The sequence below is a fragment of the Tamandua tetradactyla genome, chromosome 2 (genome assembly GCF_023851605.1).
Source record: "Tamandua tetradactyla isolate mTamTet1 chromosome 2, mTamTet1.pri, whole genome shotgun sequence".
NCBI classification, from domain to species: Eukaryota; Metazoa; Chordata; class Mammalia; order Pilosa; family Myrmecophagidae; genus Tamandua; species Tamandua tetradactyla.
Window position 1 is genome coordinate 31,252,260 of NC_135328.1, and position 14,162 is coordinate 31,266,421.

The 14,162-nt window shown below is 36.6% G+C and overlaps 2 pseudogenes; one reads left to right on the top strand and one right to left on the bottom strand.

Annotated features, from left to right (window-relative positions):
• Window positions 1–2,907: 2,907 nt before the first annotated feature.
• Window positions 2,908–6,826, bottom strand: LOC143655900 (riboflavin kinase pseudogene; annotated as a pseudogene).
• Window positions 6,827–10,626: 3,800 nt separating this feature from the next.
• On the top strand, window positions 10,627–11,460 carry LOC143655908 (F-actin-capping protein subunit beta pseudogene; annotated as a pseudogene).
• The last annotated feature ends 2,702 nt before the right edge of the window (window positions 11,461–14,162 follow it).

A 14,162-nucleotide genomic window follows, 5' to 3' on the forward strand; every position in this document is an offset into this window, starting at 1 on the left:
TTAAAAGAAAGCAGAACTCTCTTTTTACAGTTTCTTCATTAGGAAAGAAAAACTCCAATTAGAAAAAAAATTTTTAGTGAGGAAAGTCATTGGCCTAGTTTGGGTAGCCTCTACTGAAATAAATTAGATCATTTCTAAAACTGAATTTTTAGTGAGAAAAGTGACATATGCACATGGTAAAAAAGATTCCTACAGTACAAAAGAGTATACTATGAAACCTAATTCTCCCTCCCAAATCAGATTCCAGTCATATGCCTGGGAGACAACATCGTCAACAATTTCTTGACTATCCACCTCCAAAGTTTCTTTGTGTATATAAACACACGCATACACAAACACATGCCTCCAGTCAAAGTAGAAGCTTTCTTATCCAAACCTCCATTTAACTGACTCAAAAGATTAACCATCGCTCTTCCGTCTCTGAAAAACACACAAAAACGCATTCACATTTCTGCTTCCACCAGGGGAGTTTCTTGTTTACCAAGAGTTCATTTTGCTCATTCAAAGCCTGATTATGCTGGTTGTGGTTATTATTATCCTTAAGTAATTCAATTAAATGTTGCATAACCTGATGAAAATAAGTGCAGAAGAAGTGGTCATTTATATGAAAGTCTTTGGAGAGATTTGATAAAGGTGAGTTCTTAAAAATTTCTGCAAAATTAGCTATGGGAGAGACAACTAAAAATTACTGGGGGAAAACTGAAAAATCAAGCATTTGTGGCTGCAATTGCTTCAAATTTGTTTAAGTAATTTAGAAAAACATAGATAATGCTAGTTTTGTTTTTATCACTTAGTTAAGATTTACTTCAATGCCCAGAAACATTCAGGCTAATCAAAATGTTTTTACTGTAATTTCTTAAAATATGTAAATACTTAATAAAAAAACTTTTGAAATGTTGATACTATTATCTGATCTCTAAACAGTTCACTACAGATTTTCAAAAGCAATGGCTATTTTAAAAACTCAGGGCAATAATAAAATATCAAAGAAGTTTCATATATTTATGAGGACATAATTAGCAGCAAGCTAGTCAAAAAAGAAATAAAGACAAATCTGATTTTACATTTTGCATATTCATTTAAATCTGCATCATAAAAGCACTGATGATTGAGTCATCTTTTCTTCAAATATTTTATTTCTAATGTTAAATTACATTTTCTAAATATTTTTATAAAGAAATGGAAAATGTCACAAACTGCTTTGTTTGCCACAGTCATGTAAAATAATCATGTATTTTATTTTATTTGTCACATAAAATAAAATACAACCAACTGAATTTATCCATGTTTCTCCCAATCCAATGTGACTTTTAGACATTTTTCTATATATTACATTTTAATTCATTTATGCAGATCAGGGAAAACTGACTTATAATGAGTTGTTTACATCTCTAAAATGACCTTCTGTATATCGCCCCTCCTTTCCAGCAAATCCAGTGCCAAAGTAAACAATAATGCAATAGACTATTTCAGGGGCCCAAAGCAAGTAATTTTCCAAATTTTAGTTTCAAATTTCTGTCAATATGAGCAAAAAGACTCAAATGGCCAAAAATCATATAGTTAACAGAAAGAAAAATGCATGAAATGAAAATTATTTAAATAGAACTTTATTATTTAGGCTTTTCTCCCAAGCTACAGGAACTCTTTAGACTGGCATTAAATATATACAACTACAGAGTTTAGATTTTCTCAGGAACAAAATTACATGAAAAATAAATAACTTTCAAGTTCTTTCATAGATTAATTGGCTTTTAAGTATTTTCAGGGGAGGGGAATCCCAAGCATTTTGTTTTCTTTAAGAAATTGGTATATATAAATGAACAGGCTATATGTTCAATTAAATCTTGAAGAAGTGCAATGCAAGTATGCATGACAATCACTGTTTATTTAGGGAAAGGATGTTATGGTAAAAACCGATTCAATCTCCTGTAAGTGTACAGTTGAAGCTATGGGAAATGGGAAAACAAAACAAAACAAAAACCTTGACACTGACAATCATTTAAAAGAAAAAGAGAACCAATTAAAAAAATGTTGAAGAACAAGAATATCTCTTCTTACAAAGAAGGAAAGTGTTATCCAATGCAAAAATGAATAGATTTGAAAAACACTTTTTTTTCTTAATATCAACAAAAAATGGTGGAAGGAGGGAGTCAAGACCATTAAGAATTGAGACAGGTCTACACAAAAGTGGAGCAGAGTACAATGATTTCACCTTGTGAGGGAAGTGACCGAAACGAAATTTCACAAGTTTTTGGGTCTACAACAGAATTTATTATTGCAACTGCAACTCATATCAAACCTTAAAATGTGTTTTATAACTACTTGTTAAAATGTACTTGGAAATTTATTGCTTTTTTTGTATATGTTTATATTTCACAATTTTAAAAAGTTAAAAAATTTATTATTGCAAAAAAAATCAATGCACAATAATCAAAGTCTGGATTTTTCCTCTTAGGTTTATAATAAACTACCAAGCCTCTGTTTAATGCATTTGCTTCTACAAGCCTTCTCTATTCAGCAGTATATGCTATCTAGTGCACACACACCTGTATTTTACTGTAAGTATCATACACCTCATCTGAAATCAGTGGTATGCCCTTTACCACACATATGTACACATTATTTCCATCATAAGAATTGAAGGCTTGTCTAGTGGTGCGTTTTAGAAAATTTTGAGTTTTTAATCAACATATTACATAAAAAAGAAAATTTTAAAAATGAATTTTAGTACAGTTGCATGCAGGGTTTAATTTAACAGTTGAAGCATAAACATAGTAATTACATTGTACTGTTTAAACTAATTCACAGCTATAGGAAAATAATTTTTAAAATATGGCCAACATAAGACTGTGTTGTTTTGAGTAGCGAACTACTAGAAAACAGTGAATGAGTAAATAAGATGATTTCTCAGCGGTGGCCATTCATTATTTTGCTTTTAGAAACTTGGAAGAAATTGTCTTCTTTAAGTTTCAAATGTTCTGGTAATTCTAGTCGTTCCTTAGCTTCCTCAATATCACCTTGAATTGCTGAAACAAGCGATTCTAAAGACTCGAAGTTCTTTTCTGGTGTCAGGTAGCCAAGGATGGCCACATCCAGAATTTCCCCGAGAAAGTCCTCTTGGAAGGTATGCATAACCTGAGTTTCCACAGACTTTTTGGTATTCTTGTAGCATGGGTTCCATCCTGTGCTCACCACCCTCTTATGGATAGCTCCATCGCCAACACTGGCCCAGCCATAACACCTGTCAGTGGGTACATTAGCTGGAAGACTGCTGGGTACTTGTGAAGCAAAGTCAGCGGTGGGGCTGCCCGGCTGCGTGGAGCTCCGCACCCCTTGGCCGCGGCAGAAGTAGCTCAGGTGCCTCACGACACAGTCCGGGCCAGTCCGCGACCAGGCGGTGCCCAGACCCTCCAAGACGAGCGGGGAGGACTCGGGAGGCATCTCAGCCTGTCGGAGTGGGTGCACAGTGGGCGGGGCGGGGGGGGGGGGTGGCTCCGACCATTCGCCGTGGCTGGTCCCTCGCATGGCTGACCCAACCGAAGCTACCGTGCGACTCAGGCGGGCTGCGTGGGCGGAAGTGTCTAGATAATGTTTTAAAAATTAGAATCTTACTTTAAACAAAGATCATAAAAATTCATTTAATGTGCAGATTATGCAAGAAGGAACACGAAATTCTAATCAGTGTGCTCCTATTTAAACAAGAGATTTTAAGTAAAAATTAAATGGTTAAAGTTACACTCATATATCATTTTTAAAGGATTTCCTATTTTCAATGAGCCTTTTCATTAAATGACCAATTTAATATCCTTGACTTCATTCAGTAAGAGGGCTTCTGCTCTGATTAGATGTGTTTACATGTATGCAAAAGAAAAGAAGAGTATGTGTGTGTGTGTTTACAGGCATGCACACAGCACACCTCTTGGTGGTCAGCAGCCAGGAAATGTGCCTCTAATAAGATGACTTTTGATTAGACATTTGAGGAAAGTGAATAAACCACGGAGATGCCTGAGGAAAGAGTGCTCCAAGCAAAGCAACAGCGAGCACCAAGGCCTGGAATATGCCTTGATTTTACGATTTGGCAACACGTCTTGGAGATAGTTTGGGGTCATCTACTTCAACTTCTAACCAGCTACATAGTATTCTAGTGTATGGGTGCCCCATAATTTATTTTAACCAGTCACCCACCAAGCAAGGACATTTATTTCTAGACTTGCTATTATAAATGTGGAATTCTACAGTCTCAAGTTTCATTTGTGTCATGCATCCTAGAATTAAACTGCTACAGGCCGGCTAGAAAAGGAGGCAACAGAGGATTTCTGAGAAATACCGCTGCTTAAAAGTTATATGTTTATTTCACTATAAAAACCAACTTCACTCCTGGGGGAGAGAGCTTTTCAGATGACACAGACACACTTTGCATTAATCTCTCCCCACTTATTTCCCAAAATTATTGGAATATTAGCTGAATAAAGTAAAGAATCTCTAGGAGAGCTAAATCAAATGTATCTTTTACCACCCTTGGACATACATCTTGTATACCTTAGGCTCACATCTAATAATAATTTGCTAATAGCGCAATTATTGGGTTAAAAATGATACATGCATTTAAATTTTGGGCAATGGCTGAATTTTATTCCAAAGAGGTATGAGAATGTTTTCCCATACCCTCACTAACACTGAGTTATTTCAAACTTTTAAATTTCTGCCAATCTTACACATTTTTTAAATTATAAATAAGGTTGACCATCTTTGTATATGTTTGTGAGACAGTATTTCTTTTTTGTGTGACCTGCCTGTTTTTGTCTTTTGTCCATATTCCTATTGGATTTATTGGTCTTCGGCTTATGTAATTTCTTTATATAATAAGCAAATTATTCTTTCATGTTTATATAATTCAGTAATTTGGTCTTTTGATTGCATAGAGAATTTTGGAGTATTTTTGTGAAATTAAATGTATCAATTTTTCTGGGTTTTAAGACTTTCTTTGAATGGTCTTTCCCAATGCAAGAATAGACTGTAAATACTCCAAGTTTTCTTTTAGTAATTTTAGGGTTTTATTTTTTACATTTAAATCTATCATCTGGAGCTTATTTTTGTATAAGGATTGTAGTGGAGATGCAGCTTTATTTTTTGCAGAAGGCTAGTTGTTTTCCCAATGTTACGTACTGAATGAATAGTCACTTTTCCCCACTGATTTGAAAGGTCATTGTTATCATGTACTAAATTTCTATATGCATTTTAATCTATTTCTAGATTCTCTATTCAGTTCCATTATTTATGTGCCATTGATAGTGTGTTAAATATTCTAGCTTTAAAGAATTTTTAAATATCTATGAGCTATTTCCCTATGTCAACATACAATATGAACATTCTTTTTTTCATTACATAGTTGTATATTCATCATCATGATCATTTCTTAGAACGTTTGCATCAATTCAGAAAAATAAATAAAAAGAAAACAGAAAAAAATTCATACATACCATACCCCTTACCCCTCCCTTTCATTGATCACTAGCATTTCAATCTACTAAATTTATTTTAACATTTCCTCCCCCTATTATTTATTTATTTTTAATCCATATGTTTTACTCATCTGTCCATACCATAGATAAAAGGAGCATCAGACACAAGATTTTCACAATCATATAGTCATATTGCAAAAGCTGTATCATTATCCAATCATCTTCAAGAGACATGGCTACTGGAATACAGCTCTACATTTTCAGGCACCTCTCTCCAGCCTCTCCAATACACCTTAACTAAAAAGGGTATATCTGTATAATGCGTGAGAATAATCTCCAGGATAACATCTCAACTCTGAAATCTCTCAACCATTGGTACTTTATTTGTCTCATTTCTCTCTTCCCCCTTTTGGTTGAAAAGATTTACTCAATGCCTTGATGCTGAGTCCCAGCTCGTTCTAGAATTTCTGTCCCACTTGCCAGGAAGGTTTACACCCCTGGGAGTCATGTCCCATGTAGAGAAGGGGAGGGCAGTGAGTTTGCTTGTAGTTCCATAACAGTATTTAAATGGTGGAATTGGGGGGCACTTTGTCTTATTTATGTCAATGGGAATACTTCTTTTACTTTACCATTAAGAATATCAATACCTTAACAACATCTGGGTAAGATCATGATTTTTCTCTATTGATCTATTAATTTCATGAGTTATATTAATAGATGCTATATTAATAGATGTTCTAATCTAGAATCACCTTTGTGGTCAAACAGGATCATTAAAAGCTCATGTCCCATGTAGCAGTCCAAAATATGTAAATAAAAAAAAGAAACAGAACACGTAGTAGAAATTTTAACTCAAAACAATTGGTAATAGAACATGTAGGTAGAAAATAGAGGATCTGAATGAAATAAATAAGATTGAACTATTAAGTATGTATCCTTTCTGTCCTCTGACATATGATTTGGGTCATTATATTTTGAAACTAGAAGATAATTGCAAAATGGATGAGAATTCTGCCACTGAGCCACCTTCGCACCGCCCTAAAATGCGTTTTATTAATTAAGTCAGTGTCTAAGCAAGAAATATACCCCATTGTATTCGTTTCCCGAGGGCTGCCCTCACAAAATATCACAAACTGGGTGACTCAAAACAATAGAGATTTATTCTCTCACTGTTCTGGAAGCAAGATGTCTAAAATCAAGGTACCAGCAGGGCCATCCTCCCCGCCGAAGTCTCTAGAGAAGACTCTGTTGCATGCCTCTCCCTTGCTTCTGGAGGTGGCCAGCAATCCTTGATGTTCTTTGGCTTGTGGTAACTTAGCTTCAATCTCTGCCTCCATCTTCACACGACCATCTTCTGTGTGCATCCCATCTGCATTTTCTCAGTCCCACTGGATTCGGGTCCTGCCCTACATCAGAGTGACCTCACTGAACTAATTCCATCTGCAGTGACCCCCCACTTCCAAAGAAGGTCACATTTGAGATGCGCTGGGCTAGGACTTCAGCATACCTTTTTGGAAGGACATATTTCTACCCAAATGCCTACATTTCTTCTTTTTTTAAGTTGTAAGTGAAAACCAAGCAGTGTAAGTAAAAGCCCACAGAGACAAAGAGTATCTGTAACGAGTGTTTACTATGTGCCACCCAGGTGTTCACGACACCGCTCAGTTTCCCTTTCAGAGGAGCACATGCCCTTACCTTCAGAATCTGTTTCATTTCTACTTTCCAGAACTTACCCACTCATCATTTTGGAATTTCCGCCTTTGTTACTTACACACTGTCATAGTGAAACAAAAGTTTGCTGGAAACTTTGAAAGCAAAGGGGCTAGTTCCAGGGAATCAATGATATCCTTGTGATAAATACTGATTCCCTTAATGCACACTTTAGAAATGCACTGTTTGGGGCCCTAAGATTATTGCTATTATTTAAATTCTTATTGTTTTTACTGTGGATTCTAAAACTTTTTATCATTGCTTAAATGACAAATTCTTTAACAGCCCTGGGGATGTGGTTAAAAAAAAAAAAAGTCCAATTGGCACAGCAAATTTCTTTTAAGCTTACTTTCCCATTTCACGGCTGAAAGGTGATCACAAAGTTGGCATTGAACCAATGTCAGAATTTTTTTTTTAGCAAATTGATTTGGGGTTCATTTTTAAAATCACTGTTGGTTTTCACTGTTAATGGATAATTAATATTATTAATGACATTAATACTGAACCACTTTGAGCACAAATATCTGTGGTGGCTCAGGAAAAAGTTATTCATTTCAAAATGATCTTCAGACACTCTCATGGTGGCTACTTGAGACTCAGATGTTTAGAAGATATTATAAGGTATTAAGAAGGTAGCCAAATGAATTAATCCAGCATAGGAGCAGAAATGATCAGTAAGGCTTGAGGAAAGAAGTCTTGTGTCTTAGAAAGCAAATAAATGATGAATTAAAAGGGAGGAGCACGATTAATTGTATCAAACCCTGCTGAGAATGCCAATAAAATGAGGCCTGAGAATTGACCATTAGATTTGGCAATCAGGAGGCCATTGGTGGCCTTCGCAAGAGTGGTTTCCCTTTTCTGGTGTGGGTGCAGAAAACATTTTCTAGTGCTGCGAGAGCAAGCAGGAAATAGGGAGCTAGGTGAAGGGATCACAGGGTCAGGGAACATTACTTTCTTTTATGAAGTGAGAGATTTTGGCCAATAAAATAAATGAAATAGGATTTTTGATTAATTTATGATGCCTTCCAAGGACCTTTTAAAACTCTAAAGTGTCCCAAGGGAAATGTTTTTCCTAATTTCTTATCAATGTTTTAACCCCCACCTACTGCCTAGTTCAACAGTACTGCCAGCAAAATTTAACCAGTATAAAAAATGCTTCATACCAAACAAGATCTGAGGGAGATTACCCTGAATGACAGAGCAAGAACCTCTGAAGATCTGCTTCTCCATAAAAGCTATCAAAATTAACTTTTTCAGAACTTTGGAAATTACCCAAGGGGCTGCAATCACCCAAGAAGATTTTATTCAAGAAAACAGCTGACTTTATGTAAGAACAGTTGAGTTTGGTGATGTTTTAACATGACCTATTCCCATACTTTGAGTTGAATGGAAATGAAACTACAACATATCGAAACCCATAGGATATAGCTAATGCAGATTTTAGAGAGAAATTTATAGCCGTAAAAAGAGGAAAGCTCTCAAATCAATTACCTGAACTTCCACCTTAAGAAACTAGAAAAAGTGAGGCTCAGCATCAAGGGATTGAGAAAAACTCTCGAATGAGCTGAGACCCAACATCAAGGGATTGAGAAAACCTTGACCAAAAAGGGGAAGAGTGAAATGAGACCAAGTGTCAATGGCTGTGAAATTCCAAACAGCATCTAGAGGCTGTCCTGGAGGTTATTCTTACCCATTAAGTAGATATCACCTTGTTATCCAACATGTAATGGAGAGACTGGAGGGAACTGCCTGAAAATGTAGAGCTGTGTCCCAGTAGCCATGTTTCTTGATGATGATTGTATAATGATATAGCTTTTACAATATGACTGTGTGATTGTGAAAACCTTGTGTCTGATGCTCCTTTTATCTTCCTTGTCAACAGATGAGTAGAACATATGGAATAAAAATAAATAATAGGGGGAACAAATGTTAAAATAAATTCAGTTTGAAATGCTAGTGATCAATGAAAGGGAAGGGTAAGGGGTATGGTATGTAAAATTTTTTTTTCTTTTTCTGTTTTTGTTTTATTTTTCTGTTGTCTTTTTATTTCTTTTTCTGAATTAATGCAAATGTTCTAAGAAATGATCATGATGATGAATATGCAATTATGTGATATATTGTGAATTACTGATCATATATGTAGAACAGAATGAGCATATATTACGGATGTTTGCATTTCTTTCTTATAATTTCTTTTTAATTAATAAAAAATTATTAAAAAAAAGAAACTAGAACAAGAATACAACTCAACCCAATGCAAGCAGAAGGAAGAAAAAATTAAGATTGAAGCAGAAATAAATGAAAATAACAATAGGAAAGCAACAAGGAAAATCAGTAAAAGTGAGAGTTGGTTCTTTGGAAAGATCAATAAAACTGACAAACCTTTAGCTAGACTGGCCTAGGAAAAAAGATAGAAGACTCAGATTACTAAAAAAAAAAAAAAAAAGAGGAAGCATCACTACCAAGCTTATAGAAATAAAGAAGGATTATAATGGAATACTATGAATGACTGTACATCAACAAATTAGATCACCTACCTGTGATTGTTAATTTCATGTACCAACTTGGCTAGGTTATGGTGTCCAGTTGCTTGGCTAAGCAAGTACTGGCCTGAGTATTATTGTGAGGGTATTTCTACATGGATTTAAGTCATTAGTCAGTTGTTTGCATCTATGGGTGATTTCTTCTACAACCAACAAAGGAGACTGCCTTCAGCAATAAGAAGTTTCCTCATCCATTCAGTTAGAGGCTTTAAACCAAGAACACAGGATTCCAACAGTCAGAAAGGAAGATTTCTATCTCTACTTCAGCCAGCCTCCTTCTTCTAGGGAATTCAATACCATCCTCTGGAGCCCTACAGAATTCAGATTGCCAATCCACATGGTCGTGTGAGCTGATTCCTATAACAAAACTTTTCATATATCCTATCAGTTCTGTTCTCTGTTCTACTCGTCTGTTGACAAGGTAGATAAAAGGAGCATCAGACACAAGGTTTTCACAATCACACAGTCACATCTAATACACTAGATGAAAAATGAAAAGAATAATTTCCTAGAAAGATATGGACTATTAAAACTGATTCAAGAAGAAATAGAAAATCTGAATACACCTTTAACAAGTAAAGAGAAATAATTAGTAAATTTTTTAGAAAAACATTCCTCAAAGAGAGCTCAAAGATGGCTTCACTGGTGAATGCTACCAAGCATTTACAGAATTAACACAAATCCTCCCAACACTCTCCAAAAATTAAGAGGGGCTACTGTTCCCAACTCATTCTAGAAGGCCAGTATTATCCTGATATTATTCACTATATCCTAAACCAAAGAAAACTACAGATCAATATTGATGCTAAAATTCTGAACAAAAGGACAGCAAATTGAATCCAGCAACATATAAAAAAAGATTCTGGGGGATAGAGCTACAGACTCCAGGACCGGGGACCACTGTCACCACCATGAGTGATCAGCAGCTGGCCTGTGCCTTGGACTTAACATGTCTCCTGCCTCCAAAGAAAATTGAGAAAAACCTCAGCAACCTGATAAACCTGGTCCCCAATCTGTGTGAAGATCTTCTGTCATCTGTTGATCAGCCACTGAAAATAGCCAGAGACATGGTGATGGGAAAGGATTCCCTTTTATGTGACTACAAGAGAGAAGGGGAGTCCTATAGGTTACCATGGAGTAACAAGTATGACCCTCTGTTGGATGATGGGGCCATGCCATCTGTGTGGCTGCGAAAGCTGGAGGTGGAAGCCAATGATGCCTTGGACCAGTATCGAGATCTGTATTTTGAAAGCAGCATCTGCTCTGTCTTCCTCTGGGATCCGTATCATGGCTTTGTTGGAGTGATCCTCATAAAGAAGGCTGGAGATGGATCAAAGAAGATCAAAGGCTGCTGGGATTCCATCTGTAATGGAAGTGCAGAAGAAATCCAGTGGTCGCACTGCCCATTATAAATTGACCTCTACGGTGATGCTGTGGCTGCAAGCCAACAAATCCGGTTCTGGCACCAGGAACCTTGAGACAGCCTCACCAGATAAATGGAGAAAGATGAAACTGTGAGTGCCTGCTCCCCACACATAGCCCACATTGGGTGCTCATGGAGGACATGGAGAATAAAATCAAAAGTATGCTAAATGAAATCTACTTTGGAAAAACAAAGGACATCGTCAATGGCCTGAGGTCTGTGCAGACGTTTGAAGACAAAGCAAAAACAAGAAGCTCTTAAAAATGACCTGGTGGAGGTTTTGAAGAGAAAGCAGCAAAGTCAAACCTCTGCTTCATACTAACCAGACATGCCATGCACCCATTAAGCTCCTTAGAAAATCTTTTTCTGCTTCCCTTTCCCTATCCCTTCCCCACCAACAGATCACATAACACCTTGCATCATCGACCCACACAGAGCCATCTCTCCCTGAGAATAAAACCTGATATACACACTTCTCCATCTCTGAAGCTACTTCCAACCACATTTTGCTATCAAAACACTTGGTATTTCTATACTGTGTGTGTGCTTTTTTTTTTTTTTTTACCCCAGCCCCCATCTTCCTGCCCTCCATCCATTTATAGATATAAAATACACTGTCTGCCTTCTTTTCCACCTTTTTGTTACAATGGCATAAAAAAAGCAAAACAAAAAAAGTTTAGGAAATAATGGTGGTGTGTGAAAGAAGAAAAACCGGAAATCTGATTCCACATGTGTTTGGGACTTCCTTGGGGTTTTGGGTCAGGGGACAGAGCACGGCTCTGGGAGGAAGGAGAGGCAGCCTTCAGCAGTGCTGTACAGGCCGACTCTGTCCCATGGAGACCATATTTGGGGTGGGGGTGGGGAATCTGCCAACCATTCTGCTCTTCTGGCCAGGTGCTTTTCTGTCCATTTTTATGGAATACACAGGAGTTTGTTTTATTTTTTATTTTTATTTTTTTGTAAAGCTTAAACAAAACAAAAATAAATCTACATCTTATACTTGAGCCTCCATACTTAAAAAAAAAGGAATAAAAAAACTGGGACATGGTAAAAAAAAAAGATTCTACACCATGATCAAGTGGGATTTATCACAGGAATGCAAGATTGGTTCAATCACAAAAATCAATCAATGCAATACATCATAATAATTAATAACAGAAACCATATAATCATTTTAGTAGATGCAGAAAAAAGCATGTAGCAAATCCAACACCCTTTCGTGATAAAAACACTTAATCTATGAATATAAAGGAACTTCCTCACCATGATAAAGGTCCTTTATGAAAAACCCACAGTTAACATCATGCTGAATGGTAAAAGATTGAAAGCATTTACCCTGAAGATCAGAATAAGACCATAATGTCCACTCTTGCCCCATGTATTCAACATTGTCCTGGAGGAGCTAGTCATGGAATTAGGCAAAAATAAATTAATAAAAGGCATTCAGATTGGAAAGGAAGAAGTATTTCTATTTGTAGATGGCAGCTCTTGAATATTGACAATCCAAACAGAGCTATTAGAATTAGTAAGTGAGTTCAACAAGGCTGAGGGTAGAAGGGCACTATAAAAAATCAATGTATTCCCACACACAAATATTTTAGTTTCCTAGTTGCTAAAACAAATACTATACAATGGGTTACCTTAACAACAGGAGTCTGTTGGCTCAATGGAACCCAGGGGAGAAAGGAGAAGAAATTACTGTGTGCACTATCATGTAACAGAAACATCAAAGGGCCCAAAGACTGTGGACCAGCCAGAAAATGCTGACCCTGAGAGGAAGATGGATCTTCAGATGTTTGTTATGGCTTAACAACCATAACAAACTTTGCCTGGTGTTTGTTTTAGCAGCCAAGAAACTAAAACGCCACACAATCCAGAGCTCCTGGCTATCTACCTAAGGGAAATGAAAACATATGCCTGTACAAAAAAACCTGTACCTGAAAGTTCCTAACAGCATTATTCATACTTGCCAAAGTATGGAAACAACCTAAATGCCTATCAATTGATGAATAGATAAACAAATGTGGTACTTTCCTACAGTGGAATAGTAATTGGCAATAGGTAGGAATGAAGTACTGATATACTCTTCAACACAGATATTCCTTAAAGACATTATGCTAAGTAAAAGGAGACAGTCACAAGAGACCATGTATTATATGATTCCAGTTTTATGAAAAGGCAAATCTACAGGGATGGAAGTAAGATTAGTGATTGCCAGGATTTATGGGGAAATGGGGAGTGACTACTAAGGAGTATGGGGTTTCTCTTTGGGGGATGAAAATATTCTGAATTTACATGGTGATAATAGTACGACTCTTGATTATACAGAGTGATTTTATAGAATATGACCACTATCTCAATATAGATGTTAAAAAATAACAAAAGCTGAAAGAGGTTACTTGAAATCTTTCATATTTCAGACTTCCTAGAAACTTCCCAGTTTGGTGGAAAATCTGCATGATGGGTGTGGAGGTTAACTCTCCAGTTCTATTTTCCCCATCCCATCGTGCAGTTTTCACGCAGTTTGAGTGGAATTTATTCTTCCTACCAGCTCCAGTGGGTCCTGATTTGGCCATTCTAGTCCTCCTTGCCATAGTGTAAGCCAATTAGTAAAGGATAGTCAATGAAGCCTCAGTTGAGGTGGGGTAGGGTGGGGAGCTTAAGATTTTTGTTGGGTCGTTGTGAAATCTTGCTGTCCCTACATGTGAAGGGAAAACCGAGAGGTACAGATCACTGCTGCCAGGTACCTAATAACCATGAGAGAAGTCAGCTAAAAGGCAAAACTGACACATCGACTGTGAAAGCCAAGACTACGCCAGGGAAAATGGAAAAAGAGCTCTGATAGAACCATGCCTGACCCCCTTGTCCCTTAACTAGGATGTGGCCCTGGACCTTATTTACCTAAGACATCCAGTTTAAAAACAGTTCTTTTAGACTGATGGTTAAGTGTGTTGGTTTAGACAATCATCTGCATTGCAACACTCGAGTACATGTTTATCTTCTGTAGCAGACTGAAAAATCCTG